General features: G+C 40.1%; 2 long non-coding RNA genes across 2 annotated transcripts in view; both read right to left on the bottom strand.

Annotated features, from left to right (window-relative positions):
• The window catches only part of LOC146404771 (uncharacterized), a 1009186-nt gene that overhangs the window by 553579 nt on the left and 435425 nt on the right, over positions 1 to 20182 (bottom strand). The gene's annotated exons all lie outside the window — the stretch shown is intronic.
• Positions 1 to 20182, bottom strand: part of LOC106509808 (uncharacterized) — a 143387-nt gene that overhangs the window by 28718 nt on the left and 94487 nt on the right. The window lies entirely within an intron of this gene.

Genomic DNA, 20182 nt, shown 5'->3' with positions numbered 1-20182 from the left:
TAAAATGGCTAAGGTGGTAAATTTTACGTTATGTGTATTTTACCACAATTAAAAAATCATAAGATAAAATAAAAAGAATGTTTAGGAAAGTAGTGATGAGAAGTTCTGTGAAAATAGATGATTCTCAGGCATACAGAGAACCAGATTGAAGCAGAAGAATGAGACTCCAGAAGGATGGTTCCTAGAAAAAAATGTACCTGAAGTATTTGACTACATTAGACGACATTTTTCAGTAATGTCTGAGTTTGAGAATTAATTAGTAATAGGTATCTGGCAAACTAAGTAATAGAGAAGATGAAGCAATTATTACTTCCAGGGAAAACAATAAGTTGCCCAACTTAAATAATAATACAACAAGTGACTCAGTAAAAATATTTACAGTTATAACATAGCCATTAAATATTAATTTAATTAAAAGGAGCAATACAGGGTAGAATTTTTAGCACCTTCACTAAAATAGTTCCAGTTTTCCTCTTAAGGATTGCTTTTTATAGCTCTAGTATTTTTTCACTTGCTTTGGGTGTTGACTATCACTCTCACTAATGTCAAAATGTTTGTCCCTCCAAGATTATGCTCCCCTCTCTAGTTTCTTTTCTGTTGTGAGCTTGGAAATCAGATGATCATGCTTATTTCACTGTGTAAAGTTGGACTATATAAAGTATAACTTATACAAACTGTAAGTTTTACTACGTAGTTATGATGACATTCATATTGGCTTGCTCAGAGCCTTTTTTTGCTTTTGTGGCTGTGGATAAATTACCTAACCTCTCTGTGAGGGAAATCATAGGACCCGTTTCAAGGGTTGTAAGGATTAAAAGTGGTCAAAATAAATTTAAGGTAATTTAATATAATTCATTTATCAATTTTTTTCATTAATCAATTTTTAAAGTTAAGAAAACAAATAAATCCATATGCTATTCTTCATTACCTAACTTGAAATAATGCAATGTCATGAATAGCCAAATTATAAGTTATTCATCAAGAAAGGGATATGATACAAGTCCTGATATTTCTTTGGTCAAATGTTATCTATGTGTTTATTTCAAACTCTGTGTTTTGGCTTTTGGCAATAAATGTCAACTATAAGAATCAGAAAGAGCGATGTTACAATAAAACTTTTCCTATGGTTTAATGAAGTGGAAAAATATAGATTTCAAAAATTAATTGATTTGGCATGTAACATTCGATTGCATTTTTGTTAATAAGAAATAGGCAATATTAAATAAAATGAAATAAAGATAACTGATTAAAATTGAAATAAATATTGGAGTTCCCGTCGTGGCACAGTGGTTAATGAATCTGACTAGGAACCATGAGGTTTCGGGTTCGGTCCCTGGCCTTGTTCAGTGGGTTAAAGGATACCGCGTTGCTGTGGCTGTGGTGTAGGCCAGCGGCTACAGCTCCGATTGGACCCCTAGCCTGGGAACCTCCATATGGGAGCAGCCTAGAAAAGGCAAAAAAGACAAAAAAAAAAAAATTGAAATATTATATGCTTTGATAAAAATAGTTTTAACCTATGTTTTTGAATAGCACATCAAATTTGAAAGAGATATGTAAAAACTTGGTTTGTTTAGTTAGTCAGTCATGAAAAATTTGGTGATCCTTGAAAATATCATAGTTAGACCTGAAATGACAACTACATTGGCCATTCAGAGATATTTGTTTCCTGGGAATTTCCTTTGTGGCTCAGGGGTTAAGAACCTGACTAGTATCCTTTGAGGATTTGGGTTCAATCATTGGCCTCACTCAGTGGGTTAAGGATCAGGCATTGCCACAAGCTGTGGTGTGTAGGTCACAGATTCTACTCTGATCCAGTGTTGCTGTGGCTATGGCTGTGGTGTAGACGGCTACAGTTCCTATTCTATTCCTAGAAGGGAACTTCCCTATGCTGCATGTGGCCCTTAAAAAAAAAAAAAGACTTTGGGATTAGTATTGAGAATAGGCAAAAATAATTATATTTAAGTATTTGAAAAACTATTGTTTAGCATTTCAAAAAGATTCCCCTGTGCTTTTTATCCTTAAAATAAATGCTTTCTTTGATACTTAGGGGATAGCAGAAGTCTTAATCCCATCACCCCATATACTGCATATTATATTCAGACCATTAACGAACAGCATGATATCAAAATCAGCCAAAATATCCCATTTCTAAAGCCATGTTTCACTCTTCACAGAAGTATATAAAAACTAGGGAAAGACCGGTTCCTCATTCATCGTTGAAGGAGATTCCCTTTTGTTTGATGCCCTGCAGGATATTCACCTGGTGGTGCCATAAAATCAGATTTGGGAGGAATAATGGGTATTCTTTTTTTTTGAAAAGTTGGAGAAGGGTTAATCATGAACACAGGTACTTTCCTAAGCGGGTTAGTCTTAGGAAAGAGGACATAGAGAAGCTGAGAATGGGAATGTTGATTTCCTCAAAGCTATCCATGACTGAGCACGTGGTCTAAAGCATACTGTTTGCCCAGTTGTAAGAGAACACTCAAGTCTGAGAAGGCCCTTAGGGTAAACTGAAAAATGGCTCAATGTGCCTTAAGAAAACATTGCCATCTAGTGGCAACTATTTCAAGTCGTAGGCGCAAGGACTTAAAGATTCTCTTGACCCTTTGAAGAACACCTCTGATTCTGCCCCAAGTAGCAAAATACCTCGCATGCATATGTATGTTATACTGTACATTGTGCTTTCTGCATATATTGTTATTTAGCATTTCAAGCAAGTCCTTGAGGTGGTGATGCTATTTCCTTCTATAGATGAGGCAGCTGAGGATCAGAGAGGGTAATTTATCCACGATCATGCTTTCATTTATTCATTCAAGATCCATTTATCAAGCACGATTACATAATGAGCATTATTTCTGGCTTGGAGTAGGGGCATGGATTATGTGAATTCAAAGATGACTAAGACACAATGTTCTTAAATCATTCACAGTCCAGAGGGAACATGGAATTAGGAATGTTGGAGTCCGAATTTGCATCCAAGACTGACATGTATCAGTGTTCTGCCACTACATCATGTTACACGAAATATGTTGTAATGGTGTTCTGAGGAATCCTGGAATTCTTACACTGCAGGCTGAAGTCCGTCAGGGGGAAAGGTGGTTTCCAAGCAAAATGACTCACTGGATCAAAATGTCAGCTGAATTTTGATGACGAAATGAAGAGAGTGCCTGCCCTTCCCTCCCTTTCTAATCTACCCTGGGCTAGAAACCAGATAAGGAAATTTATGTAGAAGTCATGTAACATGAAAGTAAAAGACCTGAGAGAAAATTCCAGAAGCACCCTGAAGGGGGCTATGTGTAAGCTTTAGAGCATAGATTTTTTTACATCTGTTTCCGCCACTCTTGGGACGTTCCGAAGATGTCCTCTCTCGGAGCTGAGGCCAGGCAGCTTCTGAGTGGGCTGCATTACAGTAGAACAGATAATTGTGCTGTAAGAGCACAGTGAGTTAGGGAACCCCCGCCTCCCTTATCACGGCACGCCTGCCTCCCCAGCCTTGTGTTTAAGATCTCTTCCCTAGCTTAGCACACTGCAGAAATGGACTTTCTTTCTGTTTTTTAAAACATTCCAAATTCTTATCTAACTCAGGCCTTTGTAACATTTCTCTCTCTCCCTCACTCCTCACAAGACAGGCTCATCTTTCAGGATTCAGCTTACATGTCACCTTCTCAGAAAGCTCTTCCCTAGCTACTCTACCTAATAGCTAATATGATGATTAATATCCATCATAGCTATGCTTTCTACCAACACCCATTTGTGTCCTAAAAATGTCCTATAGACATTTACCTACACTAACTGAAATTGTAATACAACCTGCTAATATATGCATATCTATTGTCATCTGTTATCTTTATTGTCTTTCCTCCCACTAGAATGTTAGCTTTGTGAGGACAAGTGTTTCATCTACTTGGCTCTTTTCTGTATTCCCACCACCTTGAATAGGACTTGGCACATGGTAGATGCTCAGTAAATATCTGTGAATGAATGGAATGAGAACTCTTTTCCTCTTTGTCTCATGTAGCTATTCCCAATAAACATAGCCAGACTGGCCTGGCTTTCTTAAATACATTCCGACAGTTTTATTTGGCAGCTTATGAAGCAGGACTGCTGTGGGACTTTGTTCCAGGAAATAGACTTTAAGTTACCTTCCCAGAGCCTAAGCTTCTCTGGGACATTAGTTCTCTGGGAAATCAGGCATTAGTCAGGTGTATCAAATAGTATTTCCTAGGTCCACATTGCCATATCATTCATTAGCCCTCCTGGGCAGGACACTGAGTAATGAGGGCAGGGTCTTGTTCAAATATCAGGTTAACTTTCTCCCAGTCCTCACCACAGGCTGCACACCATGCACACCATGGAGGGCTGGCCTGGAAGGAGTGGCGGTTCTAGCCCTTGTCCCATTCCCCGATAAACAGCGCCGTGTTCATCCCCTGCTGGTATTAAGTCAATCGTGGAATATCTTGTGAAAAGATTGGTATATATTGTGAAGGGCTGAGAAATGCACTAAGTCACTGACTTTCAGTGAGAGCCTGGGAGCTGGGAAGGAACAAGTCCCTCAGCCCAGGGGTCTCAGGAGGCCTTCATGAAGGTCTGATTTGCAGGGCATTATCCTGAAGGTAGCAGTGAAGAATCCCTCTTACTTAGAAGGAACCAGGTTGGGGCTGAATACTTCCCTGAAGGAGGAAATATCAGCTAGTGCCCTATCACTACCCACTGAGCAGCTAGTCTTCCTTCCGGACAGAGTTGCCAGCATCGGGGTTTCCACTTCCTCACTCTATCACCACTCTGTGGCTCACTACCTTTCCAGCTTCTTCCCATACCTGCTCATCCTCTCTTACCACAGTCCACCTCTTGTGGGTCTTTCTGTTCTTGAAAGTTACAAAAATTTTGAGTCCCCAAGCCTTTGCTGTTTTGTCTTTAGTCCATAAAAATGACACTCAGCTAACAATTTCTATTTATCTTTTGCATTTCAGCCTCTCACTATCTCCTGGCTTCTGTTTTCACTTATAAGTGACCCGAACTATGTTTGCTAATGTGATCAAAGATGTATCTGTTTCTAAATGTCTAGGTTAAGGTAGAGAGGATTGATATTTTGTGACTGAGTCTTCTGATTTCCCATCCAAGAACATGATTGGCCTTTCCATTTGTTCTTCTTTTATGTTCTGGTAAAAATTTCTTTAAACTGTTGTGCTAAAGTTTTCATCTTGTGCATTTCTTGGTAAGTTTATTCCTGGGAACTTATCTGTTTTTGTTGCCATTGTAAATAACGTCTTTTGGAGTTCCCATTGTGGCTCACTGGGTTAAGAATCCAACTAGTATCCATGAGGATTTGGGTTTGATCCCTGGCCTCACTCAGTTGGTTAAAGAATCCAGTGTTGCTGAAAGCTGCAGTGTAGTTCGCAGATGAGGCTCAAATCTGGCGTTGCTGTGGCTGTGGCATAGGCTGGCAGCTGCAGCTCCAATTCGATCCCTAGGTTGGGAGCTTCCATATGCCACAGGTGTGGCCCTAAAAATTAAAATAATAATAATAGTAATGTCTTTTCCCTAATTTGCCTGATTGCTATTTGTGTACATAAAAGCTGTTGGTTTGTATGCATTGATTGCATTCTTGTTTTGTTTATCATGGATTTTCCATTTGATGATGTTGGGGTTTCCAGATATATAATCATATCTACCAATAGCGATACTTTATAACTCTTCCTTTCCAGTTTATTTATTTATTTAAAAAATTTTTGCCTTTTAGGGCTGCACTAGTGGTATGTGGAGGTTCCCAGGCTAGGGGTGGAATCGGAGCTATGGTTGTTGGCCTACGCCGCAGCCACAACATAGGATCCGAGCCGCATCTGCAACATACACCACAGCTCATGGCAATGCCAGATCCTTAACCCAGTGTGTGAGGCCAGGGATCAAACCCCCAGCCTCATGGTTCCTAGTCGGATTCGTTTCTGCTGTGCCACAATGGGAACTCCCCTTTCCAGTTTTGACACCGCTAATTCCCTCCTCTTGTTCAAATGCATTGTTTAACATCTAGAACAATATTAGGTAATTGTGGTAACAGCGGACATCTTTTTTTTCCTACTTTTTTGTTTCAAGGTTGTGCTCATGGCATGGGAAAGTTCTAGGGCCAGAGATGGAACACGTATCACAGCAGCGACCAGAACCACAGCAGTGACAAAGCCAGATCCTTAACCCATTGAGCCACTAGGGAATTCTGGCAGTGGACATCTTGTCTTGCTACTGAGACTAGTGAGAATGTTTCCATTGTTTCCTCCGAACATGAAACTGGCGTTTGGTTGTCCATAAATCTCTGGGATATATCTACTTCCCTCTATTTTCATGGTTGTCTTAGTGTAAGACACCAGGATCTTCCTTTCTTTCTTTTTTCTTTTTTTTTTTTTTTTTTTTTTTTTTTGTCTTTTGGTCTTTTCTGGGGACGAACCCGGGGCATATGGAGGTTCCCAGGCTAGGGGTCTAATCGGAGCTGTAGCCACCAGTCTACACCAGAGCCACAGCAACACAGGATCCGAGCTGTTTCTGTGACCTACACCATAGCTCACGGCAACACTAGATCATTAACCCACTGAGTGAAGTCAGGGATCAAACCCGCAACCTCATGGTTCCTAGTAAGATTTGTCAACCACTGAGCCATGACAGGAACTCTTCCTTTCTTCTTTCCTTCCTTTCTTTCTCTCTCTTTCTTTATCTTTTTTGGCTATACTCACAGCATAAGAGGCTAGAGGTCGAATCAGAGATTAGCTGCCATTCTATACCACAGCGACAGCCATACAGGATCAGAGCTGCGTCTGTGACCTACACCACAGCTCATGGCAACACTGGATCCTTAACCCAAGGTCAGGGAGCAAACCCAAATTAGGTTTGTCAGTGGTGGGCTATGACAGGAATTATGACATCAGGATTTTTCAACTGTAATAACCCCCAATTTCCATTTTCATTCTTGCTCTGACCAGCTCACTTTCCACACAACAGCTAGAATTGAAACAAACAAACAAAAAATTGATTGTGTTGTTTCTCTCTTAAAACACTCCAGTAGTTTCCTATCCCTTTTAGGATAAAGCCTAAAATCCTGGCGCACAGGGCCATGGATAACTTGACCCCTGCTTTTGCATTTCCAGCTTCGTTGAGTATATTCTCTTCCTTACCATCATCCAGCTCTTGCAGGACTTTCTGTTCCTTAAATGTGATAAGTATTTTCCACCTCCAGACTTTGCACATGCTGTTCTGTCTCTATTCCTTTGCTAGGCCTAGGCGACCATCACCCTACTTACTCTGAATTTTGGCTTCTCACTGACTTTCTCAGGAAAGCCTCCCCTAACATGTTAGATCAGGTATTATGCATTCTCATTGCACTTTTTCCTTTTCTTTTACAATCCTATTCACAGTAGCACACTTATATATAACTATCTATAGAGTTTTTATTGTCTTTCTTGCTGAAGTGGGAATTGTGTTAATACCTAATACACTGCCAATTCTCAATAACTATTTGTTCTCTCTCTCTTTTTTTTTTTTTTTTCTTTTGAGGGCTGCACCTGTGGCACATGGAACTTCCCAGACTAGGAGTAAAATTGGAGCTAGAGCTGCCAGCCTATGCCACGGCCATAGCAAAGCCAGTTCTGAGCTGCATCTGTGATGTATGCTGCAGCTTGCAGCAGCGCCCAATCCTTAACCCACTGAGCGAGACTAGGGGTTGAACCTTCACCTTCACAGATACTGTGTTGGGTTAACCTGCTGAGCCACAATAGGAATTCCCTCAATAACTATTTATTAATAAATGAATGAATATAAATTATTCCAAATGCATTAAAGATACAAGGATTGTCTCTCTTGGTTCTTATGTAAGAAAGGTTCTGAGACTGCAAAATCAGTAACTGGTACATTTGCAGGAGAACGTGGGATAATATCAAAGCAAACAGATTAGAAAGGGGGTACATATATTAGTAAAGAAATTATCAAAGACTGCTGAAGTCACATCAAAAGGGCTCCATAGCCAACTTGAAGATGCTCCCAATGGCCAAAGATGGAACAGTTTGTATAAAAAAGGTAAGTACAATAGATTGACACACATCAGATATGTTTATCTCTTCTGATACTGAGAAAATAAAAATAAAAGCTCATAGTTAATCTTCTGGAGGATGGTAAGGAGTCAACTCATTCTTTTGAAAAGTGGTAATAAAGAGAAAAAAAATAAAGAATTTATTCACTTTTCCAATGTTAACTTTACCTATGGCTAACTGAAGAGTTAGATATAGCATCTTTTTTTTTTTTTTTTTTTTTTTGGCCTTTTTGCTATTTCTTTGGGCCGCTCCCTCGGCATATGGAGGTTCCCATGCTAGGGATCGAATCGGAGCTGTAGCCACCAGCCTCCGCCAGAGCCACAGCAACGCGGGATCCAAGCCGCGTCTGCAACCTACAACACAGCTTACGGCAACGCCGGATCGTTAACCCACTGAGCAAGGGCAGGGACCAAACCCGAAACCTCATGGTTCCTAGTCGGATCTGTTAACCACTGCGCCACAACGGGAACTCCTAGTATCTTTTTTAATGGATATATTCCAGCTAATAAATGAAAAAATGATAGAATTAGAATATCACAGTTTTACAGCCTAAAATAAATGTATGGTTCTAGGCAATTATTAGCAATGATTGATCACATCATTATCTGATACTTCAACTAAATACAAGGATACAACACAATGTATAAAAATGTCTTATAAACCTCTAGGTCCAACTACCCATATACAGGAAAGAAAGGGAACATAGGAAAATATTAAATTATATCATGGGAATGCAGTGAGCAAAGTCCAGGCTCTGGAAGATTTTACAGGACAGAAGACTTGATTTCTGGTGTTCCCTCGTGGCTCAGCGGCTATAAACCCGATTAGCATACATGAAGATGCAGGTTCGATCCCTAGTATCACTCAGTGGGTTGACGATCCAACGTTGCCATGAACTGTGGTGTAGGTCCCATACCTGGCTCGGATCCCGTGTTGCTGTGGCTCTGGCGTAGGCTGGCGGCTATAGCTCCAAATGGATCCCTAGCCTGGGAACCTCCATATGCAGTGGATACAGCCCTAAAAAGACAAAAAAAAAAAAAAAAAAAAAAAAAAAGAAGAAGATGATTTCCTCTATAAAAAAATTATGAGAAGGAAAAAGAAAGATGGAATAGTACTTACAGATTTAAAGACTTAGGATATATCAACTCTGGCATTGTATGGACCTGTTCAGATGACTAGGTACCTAAAGATATTAAGGAATTATCAGGGCTTTTTAAGGCATTATAATGATATTGTGGTTATATTATTTTTAAAAGCATCTCTATATTTTATTTATTTTTTTATTTTTTGTCTTTTTGCCTTTTCTAGGGCTGCTCCCATGGCATATGGAGGTTCCCAGGCTAGGGGTCGAATCGGAGTTGTAGCCACTGGCCTACGCCAGAGCCACAGCAACGCGGGATCCGAGCCGGGTCTACAACCTACACCACAGCTCACGGCAACACCGGATCCTTAACCCACTGAGCAAGGCCAGGGATCGAACCCACAACCTCATGGTTCCTAGTCAGATTTGTTAACCACTGAGCCACGACAGGAACTCCAAAAGTATCTCTATATTTTAGAGATGCATAGGAAAATATTTACAGATGAAATGATACAGTGTCTGGAGTTTGCTTCAAGTTAATCCTGATGGAAAGAGTGAATGGAGATATAAACAAAGCAAGATAGGCCCTGATTTGATCATTACTAAGACTGCGTGGTGGGTACCTGGGAATTCATTATGTGAATCTGCTACTTTTGAATATATTCAAAAATTTCAGAAATATAGTAGATCAAAAAACTAATGAAGAAAGAGACAACATTACATCTGGGCTAATGCCAGATTCCAGAAGGCCTTTTAAGAAGAACACAAATCTGACTTTTGTATGTCTAAATCTTAATAGCTCGAGGCTGAAACAGCAGTTGTGCCTTACTGGCTGTGGGGAGCCAGGAGCAGAGCTCATTTCAGAAGCCCAGGGCTTTCTGTCCTGGTTACACCCAGATGATCCAGCTGGCAGGAAGAGCATGAAATGACAACAAATATTTATTCCACTTTAGGACTGTTCTGTACTACTTGGATTTCCAAGAAGAAACTTGGATACAGGGCGATCCTTTTCACCCAAGCCTTTAAAAATTTTGGCTCCCTTTCCAGCACTGTCACAATAATGAGCAGCAAAATTCATGAGGGTAAATTAGACTTTTATTGAATGGAAGAAAAGAATACAACTTTTGAGTGTGGACCAGTGCTGTTTACTAGAACTTTCTAGGATGATGGAAAAGTTTTTTATCTCTATTGTTTAATGTGGTAGCCAATAGCCAATAGCCATAGCAGTTGAAATATGACTAGTGTGATTAAGGAAATGAATTTTAAGTTTTATTTAATTTTAAGTAGTTTAAATAGCCTCCCATGACTTGCAGTTATTGTATTAGACGCCCCAGTTTGACTCTGTGTATATCTGCATTAATTACTTCCTTAATGCTCTCTGCTAATAACTCAATCACAAAGAATGCCTTATTTTTTCCTACCTAAATAGGTCAGTCAACATGAATTTAAAAATTTTTTTCCTATTATTTATCCTTATGCCCTTTTTTTTTTTGGCCATGCCTGAGTCATGTGGAAGTTCCTAGGCCAGGGACTGAACCTGCGCAACAGTGACCTTAGCAGCTTCTGCAGTGACAAGACTGGGTCCTTAGCCTGCTAAGAGGGGCTATTTAATCCACACTTTCCTTTTGTATAATTTGTTCACTTTACAAATGTTTAATAAGCACCTCCTCTCTGCCAGGCACCTGCTGGTGCTATAAATATGTTGATTGTAGTGGATTTTGCAGTGTGCTGCCCTCCTGGAGGACAAAGGCACTTATTTTCCTAGGAGCTGGGGATGTTGGTTGCCCAAGTTTACCGTCTCCACCTAAGAACGGCACACATCCAGTCTACATGGACATATAAAGTAGACCCATTCACTGCAAACTGTGACAACTCTGAAAGGCCATCCTAAGCCCAGAGTTCCCCGTGGGACAAGCAGAGGACTTTTTGGCAAATATGTCATAGTTCAACTTCTTCAACTTCTTCCTCTGTCTAACCCAAGCCTCCACAGTTGTTCCCTCCATTTCATACAGGCTTGATTTCTGCCATCATGGAGTTGACATTATTCTGACAGGGATGAAGAAACTGCTATCAGAGAAGTTTAAAGACTAGCGGGAGGACACACAGCTGATTCATAATAAAGTTAGGAGAATCCATCTTTCTAGCATTCAATGTAGTGCTCTTTCTACTGTACCATGTAGCCTTATAATAAATCATGTTGCATTAGGAAATCACAGTGTATTGTGAGTGGTACTAAGAACAAGACATCTTTCTAAAATGTTAAATTGAATAATAGGCAAATTAATTGTCTCTCGGAGCAGCACCTCTCTACTTTTAAGGAAATGCTTTCTTCTTCCTCCAGACAAAGGAGCCTAATTAAAGTTACTGTGTTCCTAAATGGTCCTTGTTCCTTGACCACATGGTGGGTTGAGAGGTTGGAACTAATCATGGTAGCTTGGCCATTGCTGGCCTAGAGATGGGCACATGACTGAAGTTAGGTCAATCACAACTCTTCCCCAGAATTGTTCTTAAACTGGAGCTGAGCAAGCTCTTTCATTGTATTTGGAATATATTAAGAATGTGTTTTGGGGCATCTAAATTCATTTTGGAAAGATGAGGATCTCCTCATTTTGGGAAGAGTTTGTTTGAGAGAAAGGAATCTTCCCTGTACAGAAAAATGAGGAGAGAGGCAGACAAATCCTGACAGTAATTTATGTCCTTCTTTCAAGATATCCCTAAGGCCAGTGCCATCTCTACACAAGGCTTGGTTATTTGAGCCAATGAATATTTTCCTTTTTGCTTAAGCCAGTTCACATGGGTTTCTGTCCTATTTTCCTACCACTCTAGCAAATTGATTCCATTTTTTCCATTTAATCTTGTCATCTGTGTTTTGCATACCCATTTTTATATAGCTTGTATTCCTTAGCGAACAACTTTGTCTTCTGCCTTTTCACTTACCATTACTTTGTATTTCTTCACAGTTGACATAATTTGCCAAAGGTAATAATTCTAAGTTAATATACCGCAGTCTAAGAGTTTTTCAACTATAGAATATTTAGATTGTTTTTCCCTCCTTGTTATTATATTTAACATTACAATAACCAACTTGGTGTATGTAGCATTATAAGTCTGTTTAACTAATTCTTTTTTGGGGGGTGGGGGCGCACCCACAGCATGCAGAATTTCCCGGACCAGGGATCAAACCCATGTCACAGCAGTGACAACGTCAGATTCTTAACCACTAGTCTACCAGGGAAATCCGGTTGAATTAATTCTTAAGTTAAATTCTTTAGAGGGGGGTTGCTGAATCATAGTATGAACACTTTCATGATTTTTGACACAAAATAAGTATTTTTTATATTTTAGAAAAAGTTTATTTAGTTGTCAAGTTTAAATGAAATATCAATCTTTAATGGTGAAAGCCTTGAGTCACTTCCTCCTGACTAAATTTCTGCCACTTAGCTCCGCTTTCAGGGCCCATTGCTGCTTGTTGCTCACCTAGAACTCCTGGGAAGGGAGGAAGAACCTGAGGCCACCGTAGCTGGCTGTGCTGTGTTTTTGCTCTGCCTAGGATTGGAGCTCTGAGGTGTGGTGTAGGAGTCCCACGAAGGAAAGGGAGGGCTGTAGAAGAGACTGGATGCATCAGGAGGGGCTTTCAAAATACCAAAGTCTCCCTACCCACAGCCAGATTCAGAATCTCATCAAGTGAGCAACTCTCTGGTTGCTCCTAACCAAGTTCCTAATAAATCCTCTTATTTTATCATCCTATCGCTTGTTGGGTTTTTCCTTCATCAAACTTATTATTATTGCAAACTATTAATTATGCAATTCATCGTCCCATTCTTGGTCATTTAACTTAAGAATTAATTCTTTTTTTTTTTTTTGCTAGGTGTTGAATCGGAGTGACAGCTGCAGGCCTCCACAGCCACAGCAACACAGGATCAAAGCCGCCTCTGTGACCGTTACACCACAGGTCACGGCAATGCCAGATCCTTAACCCAGTGAGGGAGGCCAGGGATTGAACCTGGAACCTCATGGTTCCTAGTCGGATTCATTTCCGCTGCTCCATGATGGGAACTCCGAGAATTAATTCTTAAGTGGGCATTAACCTAAGAATTCAACAGGAGGAAAACCTACATTCATCACATTGTCTCATATAAGATCCATAAGAGCAGAGATGTGTGTCCTTTTTGTTGAACAAAGGTATCCTGTATCCTAAGCCCCCTAAATGACGCCTGACACATAGAAGACACTGACAAAAAATCCATTGAATGAATAGGCAATAGAATTAGCATAACAAAGGAAACTAGGTGAAATAGATCTCTCAAATTTACCTAACCATGGAAACATTTTTTCAAATCCAAGTTAACATTCTAAGGGACACACTTTGGAAATGCCAAGTCCATATATTAGGGAAAAGTATCAAGAGGAAGTGAAGTAGCCCTGTGTATTCCACAGGAATTCTGTGCCTCTCTGAACTTACCTGTTGAGCGGCCCCACTCACTTGGCACACAGCAGAGAAGAAACCCAGTTGATAGGGATAGAGTAGGATAGTTTCACAGGTAGTTGTAGAAGTCCCAATAAGGGACCACAGATACAGGAAAACCTAGGGAACTTTGGGAGATCACTGTAAGTTAATTGCTCAAGAAATCCATCAGAACAAGGCAGGCTTGCCTCACTATTGGAGGGGTGAGATGTGCCTCAGGTCATTGCATGGGGGATGGAGTGAGGCCTGAATTTGGGTTCAGACCAGGGCAGGAGTTTAAGGACCACCCTTCTGCTTATTTGAATAAGCACCGTGATAGTCCTAGTTTGACCTTATAGGGTCAAATACTCTTTTACAGATACCAAGGAGGAGCTAATATTTGAGAAGGAAGAGGAGGTCTTTTCCCACCCCCACTCCCTTTGGATTGTAAAACTGTAGCCCACCTAATCCTCAAGGCAGAACTTCCTTGCCTGCCTACTCGCATCTCCCACAAGCATCCTATCTTAATAAATCTATTTTTTGAAATCTATTTCACTTTGTCTCTCCCTGAATTCCTCTGCACAGAAGCACAAAGAACCTGAACCTCATTAAGTCCAGACACGGAGTTAGTGATTCTAATTTAAAAACTGTGGATTCAAGTCCCAATCTGGGTTTAGGCTGGGTTTGAGTCCTGGCATGTGGGTTCAAGTCCCAGTCTGGGTTCTGGCCAGGTTCAAGACATAAGTGCTATCGGTTTCACAGTGATTTGACTGGCTTGAAGGGAATTTTGTTGAAGCAGGTTGGTAAACATGGCACTTTGATAATCAGGTGGAAATTTAATAGTTCTGGTTAATATTTTCTTAAAAATTCATAGTTTGGGGATCATTGCGGAACAGTTCTACAGGCCAGTCCCATCAAACTGTTTTATAAGACAGTTTGCCTCAAGATGCTTCGGAGGGAAGTTTCTTTGTGAGCATTTTCCCAGTACTGACATATTGAAGTTAAATGAGTCTTCTGCATATTTAAAAAGATTAACATATCCAAATAAAAAGATTAATTAATTCACAGAGACTTTCTCTGACTGTGTAAGTGAGAAATTATCCTGGCGTTGAGTCACTGGGAGGATAAAGAACTCCAGATTAGGAATCTAGAGTAGTTAATTCCAGCTCTGTTCCCAAAGAAACTGCTTGATCTTTCTGAGCCTTGCGGAGCCTTTCTGAGCTCAGGGACCCCTCCTATAGTGTGAGATTGAATTAAAAAACCTGTAACATGCCTTCCAACTTGAATAGCCCATTTTGCTTATCTGAAAGCACATTTAGTCTCTAGGAATGGCATAAGTAGCTGTGAACACGGAGAACTGGTTCATACGTCAATGTTGTGGCTAATAGAGCCTCCAGGACCATTACAGGGATGTAGATAATAACATACAAAGTTAAAATCTCATGACTTAAATCACAATTGCTCTTTGGATGAGTGATTCAAAAGGTGCACAAAAAACAGGTTTGAGTAAGGCCCACTTACAGTTAATGCTGGCTGAAAAGAAAAGTGAAATGTGATGAAAGATACACTGAAATTAACCGGAAGAGGAACCCTTTGCTATTTGCAGGTCTCCGGCAGGACCACTTCACTTACCAGCTTAGTTCTGTGACCTTATAAGTGTCTCTTGAGCTTCTGGCACTGGATTTTCCCCTCAGATACATTTCCCCTGTACTGCTTATCTTGTAAAATTAACTACTGTGTTACAGATGCATGAGCCAAAGCTAATTTTATAAGAAACTTGAGTGAGAGGAAATCAATCTTTCGAGGTCCCTGAAGTCCTGAGATCATAAAGAAAGGGATAAAGAAGTAGTTTCTGGTTTTTTACTTTTGATTTCCTTCTTAGTTTCAGTTTTCCTGAAACTCTCTCCTCAGAACTTGCATGGCATATATAGATGCTTATAAACAAAACAATGACAAATACTATGCTGTTGGAAAGGTCACAGCCTGCAGCAGCCAAGGGAGGCTGCCAGGCTGGCTTGTTAGTGGAAATTTACAAATGATAATGAGGCTGCCACTTTAGCTTTAAGAGCTACTCCCACTTGGGGACCTGAAACTCTGTAGTCACCAAAACAGCAAAAAGTAGTTAATTCTTTGATTTACTGAAAGGAGCCCTATTGATCAAGTTCATTTAAGGTTATTAGTTTATTCTACACATTATCACAGTTGTGCAATCATACACACTTCTGCACTTACAAGATTTAATTATTGTTGAGTTACAAAATCATGGGTTATGCCCATCCGCTGTAAGCCCAATCTTAAAGAATGTGCAAGCTTAAAATTCTAAGAATTGTTTTCTGTTTCTCTCCTGGTTACGAGATTGTGTGTGTGTGTGTGTGTGTGTGTGTGTGTGTGTGTGTGTTTTGTTATGTAAAACTGAATGACTGTTTTGAAAAGATCTAGGCAAAGGGTCATGACAACAATTCAGCTATTTAGCACAACTCTTCGTAAACAAATCACCAGAGAAAGGCTTAAATTGAGGTAATAATTCCATTTCATTGTCAGTGAATAAACACCAGGCATCTATGGATATATTTAATTAATTCCTGCACTCTGTTCAAATACAAATTAATACAAAATAGCATTTTGTCACTTGAAGGTAATTGTCCAAAAGCTATCTTCAAGAGCTCTATGATTAAAGTATGGATTTAGTTATGGAATTCGTAAGACTCCACAGAAATATTTTGAAGTGAACATTTATTCCACAAAAAGGCAGATAAAGTAGGGAATAAATGATGGCAAGAAAGATACCAGTCACAGTAACAACAATACAAACCAACTGTGTTCTGCTAGAGGTGCAAACACGCTCCCCTCTTAGCAGCAAGGAGGGGCAATGTAAACCAGATGGGAGAACCCAGATGGGAGGACGAGCTTCAGTGAGAAAGGGAAGTGATTAGGAGTCCTTCTAGGAAGATGAGTACTGTTTTGATTAATAGAGGAGGGGGGAGGCAGGGAAGGCAAAAAGGTGGGGCTGGAATTTGAGCAGACTTGGAAGGTTGACCTAAAAAGTGTTACTCTATCAAAGAAAGATTTTTTTCCCTTTTTGTGTCTTCATTTTTTCAAGTTGAAAAATAAATATATATTTATTATAAACATTAAATATTGTGAAAAGCAGTAGAAAACACTGAAAAGTAGAAATAGCTTCTCATAATTCCACAACCCCAGAGCAAACCATTATTAGGGCAAATGGATATTATTAAAGTTTTAACAAGTATTGCTAAATTGCCTTCCCCAAAGCCTGTATTTATTAATACTTGCACCAATAATGGATGAGGGTACTTGTTTTCCCACATATGTGGGTATTTTCAGTCATTTTAATTTCTGCCAATCTCATAGGAGAAAAATAACATTTTATTATGGAGCATCTTTTCATTTTGTTTTGGTCATTTGATCTTTCGCCCCTAATTTGAAATGCTCCCTTTATCATAACTCATCAGTGCATCTTTAGCACCTAGCATATATGAGGCACTCACTAAAGGAAGATGCATAATAGATAGGAATGTTTATTGCTGCTCTTCTGAGGAGAAAAATGGTGTGATCACATCCGGGCTTTAAGACCATAGTTCTAGTGAAACTAGGGAGAAAGGAATGAGAGCAGAAAGCTACTGAATTCAGAGGATGGTTAGAAAAATCATTAAAATATTTCAGGCAGGAAAATGAACACTACCTAGAAAAGAACACTTTACCTAGGGTAGTGCCAGTGGGAATGAAAAATGGAAATAGATAATAGGGAGCATTCGAGGAGTGGAACTGAGGTAACTTCCTATCAATTTAAGTAAGATTTAGGCAAGAAGAGGAAACACAAGGAAGTATTAAAAAAGACTGGAGTTTTTAGCTTGGAAACCTGAGTGGGTTTTCACACAGTTAATGGGAATATGGAACCCATATTGAATAACTTTTTTGAAGAGAGTTGTGAATAAGTTCATTTTATTTTTGTTTATTTTCCTGTCTTTTTTTTTTTTTTTTTTTTTTTCTTTTTAGGGCCTCAGCTGCAGCATATGGAAGTTCTCAAATATCCTAATTTTTTGTTGTTGTTGTTGTTGTTGCTATTTCTTGGGCCGCTCCCGCGGCATATGGAGGTTCCCAGGCTAGGGGTTGAATCGGAGCTGTAGCCACCGGCCTACGCCAGAGCCACACAACTCGGGATCCGAGCCGCATCTGCGACTTACACCACAGCTCACGGCAACGCCGGATCGTCAACCCACTGAGCGAGGGCAGGGATCGAACCCGCAACCTCATGGTTCCTAGTCGGATTCATTAACCACTGCGCCACGACGGGAACTCCTATTTTCCTGTCTTTTTGCCTTTTCTAGGGCCGTTCCTGTGGCATAAGGAAGTTCCCAGGCTAGGGGTCGAATCAGAGCTGTGGCCGCGGGTCTATGCAGAGCCACAGCAACGTGGGATCCGAGGCGCGTCTGCAACCTACACCACAGCTCACGGCAACCCCAGATCCTTAACCCACTGAGCAAGGGCAGGGATTGAACCCACAACCTCATGGTTCCTAGTTGGATTCGTTAACCACTGAGGCACAAGGGGAACTCCATGAATTTCATTTTATGTGCTAAGGTGGGGACTGCCTCCTTCTGTTCTATTTACGACTTTGTTTTCATTCCTTTTTGCTTCCATTATGATAGTGTTCCATCAGTCTCCGCCATTTTGCACTGTTTTTTTTTTTTTTTTTTTTTTTGGCTGTGTACAGTATATGGAGCTCCTGGACCAGGAATCAGACCTGGACTGCAGCTGCAAACTAATTTGCAGCTGTGGCAACCCTGGATCCTCAACCCACTGTGCTGACAGGAGATGGAACCCATGTCCCAGTGCTCCCAAGACACTGCCGATCCCATTGCCCGTAGTGGGAGCTCCCATTTTTCACTTTTGAGTTCCACTTTTCCACTGGAGTTCTTTACCTAAAAGTATATTCAAGTTGCCTGTTTCCTTAACTACACCATTATTATAGTCTTTCCTTTATTATTCCCATTGCCCTAACTTTTTTTTTTTTCACCATCACTTATCCATGCATTAATTCATTCACTTCTTTTATATGGAGAGTTTTCAATATCCCAGGCATGGTTCTGCATGACAGGGAAAATCAGTAAATAAAAGAAATAAAAATCCCTTGCTTCCTTGGAGGTCACATACTTATTCTACTTGTTCATTATTTTCTTCTTATCTGCTTCCACCATTGTCCTGAAATTGTTCTTCTGAAAGTTGACACTGATTTTGAAACTGAAATCCAAGTGCCATTTGTCCTCTCTGCAGCACTTGATATTTTTGACAGCTCTCTATTCCCTTAGCTTAACTCTTATTATCTTCACTTCTGCTTTTCTATTTCCTGGAATGCTACATTATGTACTCTGCCTTTTTTCTATTCTTTTCTCCAGTCCTTCCATATAAATCATGTTTTAAGGACTCACTCTCAGATGTGACATTCATTTTAACTTGTACTATACCATAAACCCAAGTTTACACATAAAGTTTACACATAAACTTGGTTGTACGTTTTATCTAGACCAATGTTTCCTAAAATTGTTCCATGGAACTGAACTTATTTGAGCTGTTAATGGATGTTATATAAAGAAAGAATTCTGTTCAAATACTTTTAGGAAAACATTGGGCTGCTCCATGGTAGAACTTTTTAGAGCAATTGACATGCAAATGAGAATTATGAATCAGCTACAGAATGAATGTATCTTCCTCATCTCTTTGATCATAGAAACTTATTTTTGAGTTTTATCTTAGGACTTCTGAAGAACACACTTTAGGAAATATACTAAACAATAAGCTCTTTTAATGCCAAGACCTTATCATATATAGTTGTTCATGGATTACCTAAAGAACTCTGAAGAATATTTTGGTCGCAGGAGGTATTTAATACAATTCAATAGGTAGAGATTAAGTTGAGGACATTCCAAGTGCAAAAGTGAAAGGGGAGCAAGAAAGGAGTGCTCATGTTTAGAAATGCTTAGTTCAGCTTAGCCACAAATGATGATAAGGAAGTCTATGAACAACTGTACACCAACAAATTAGATAACTTAGATGAAATAGACAATTTCTTAGAAGGACACAAACTACCAACTCTAACTCAAGAAGAAAAAGACAATTTAGATACCTCTACAACAAGTGAATAGACTGAATTATTATTATTATTTTTTGTCTTTTTATGGCTGCACCCATGGCATGTGGAGGTTCCCAGGCTAGGAATCCAAGTGGAGCTGTAGCTGCTAGCCTACGCCACAGCCACAGCAACGCCAGATCCGAACCGTGTCTGCAACCTACACCACAGCTCATGGCAATGGTGGATCCTTAACCCACTGAACAAGACCAGGGATTGAACCTGCATCCTCACGAATACTAGGTCAGGTATGTTAACCGCTGAGCCACAACAGGAACTCCAGATTGAATTATTAATTTAAAAAAAGTACCGATAAGAGCAGGAGGAGGCGTCGGAGGAGCTCCTTTCCTCTTCTCAGACCCTGGAGCGTCCAGGGCGCAGAGCCGGAACTGGGGGGACACGGCGATTGCGGGGGCCCGGGAGGTTCCTGGATCGGGGAT

The sequence above is a fragment of the Sus scrofa genome, chromosome 3, assembly GCF_054392235.1.
Source record: "Sus scrofa isolate SSC_HxYL_T2T_F1_AM1 chromosome 3, Sscrofa_HxYL_maternal_Yorkshire_Landrace_v2.0, whole genome shotgun sequence".
Lineage (NCBI taxonomy): Eukaryota > Metazoa > Chordata > Mammalia > Artiodactyla > Suidae > Sus > Sus scrofa.
The sequence above is the reverse complement of the archived record's forward strand: the minus strand, read 5'-3'. Positions and strand labels throughout refer to the sequence as shown.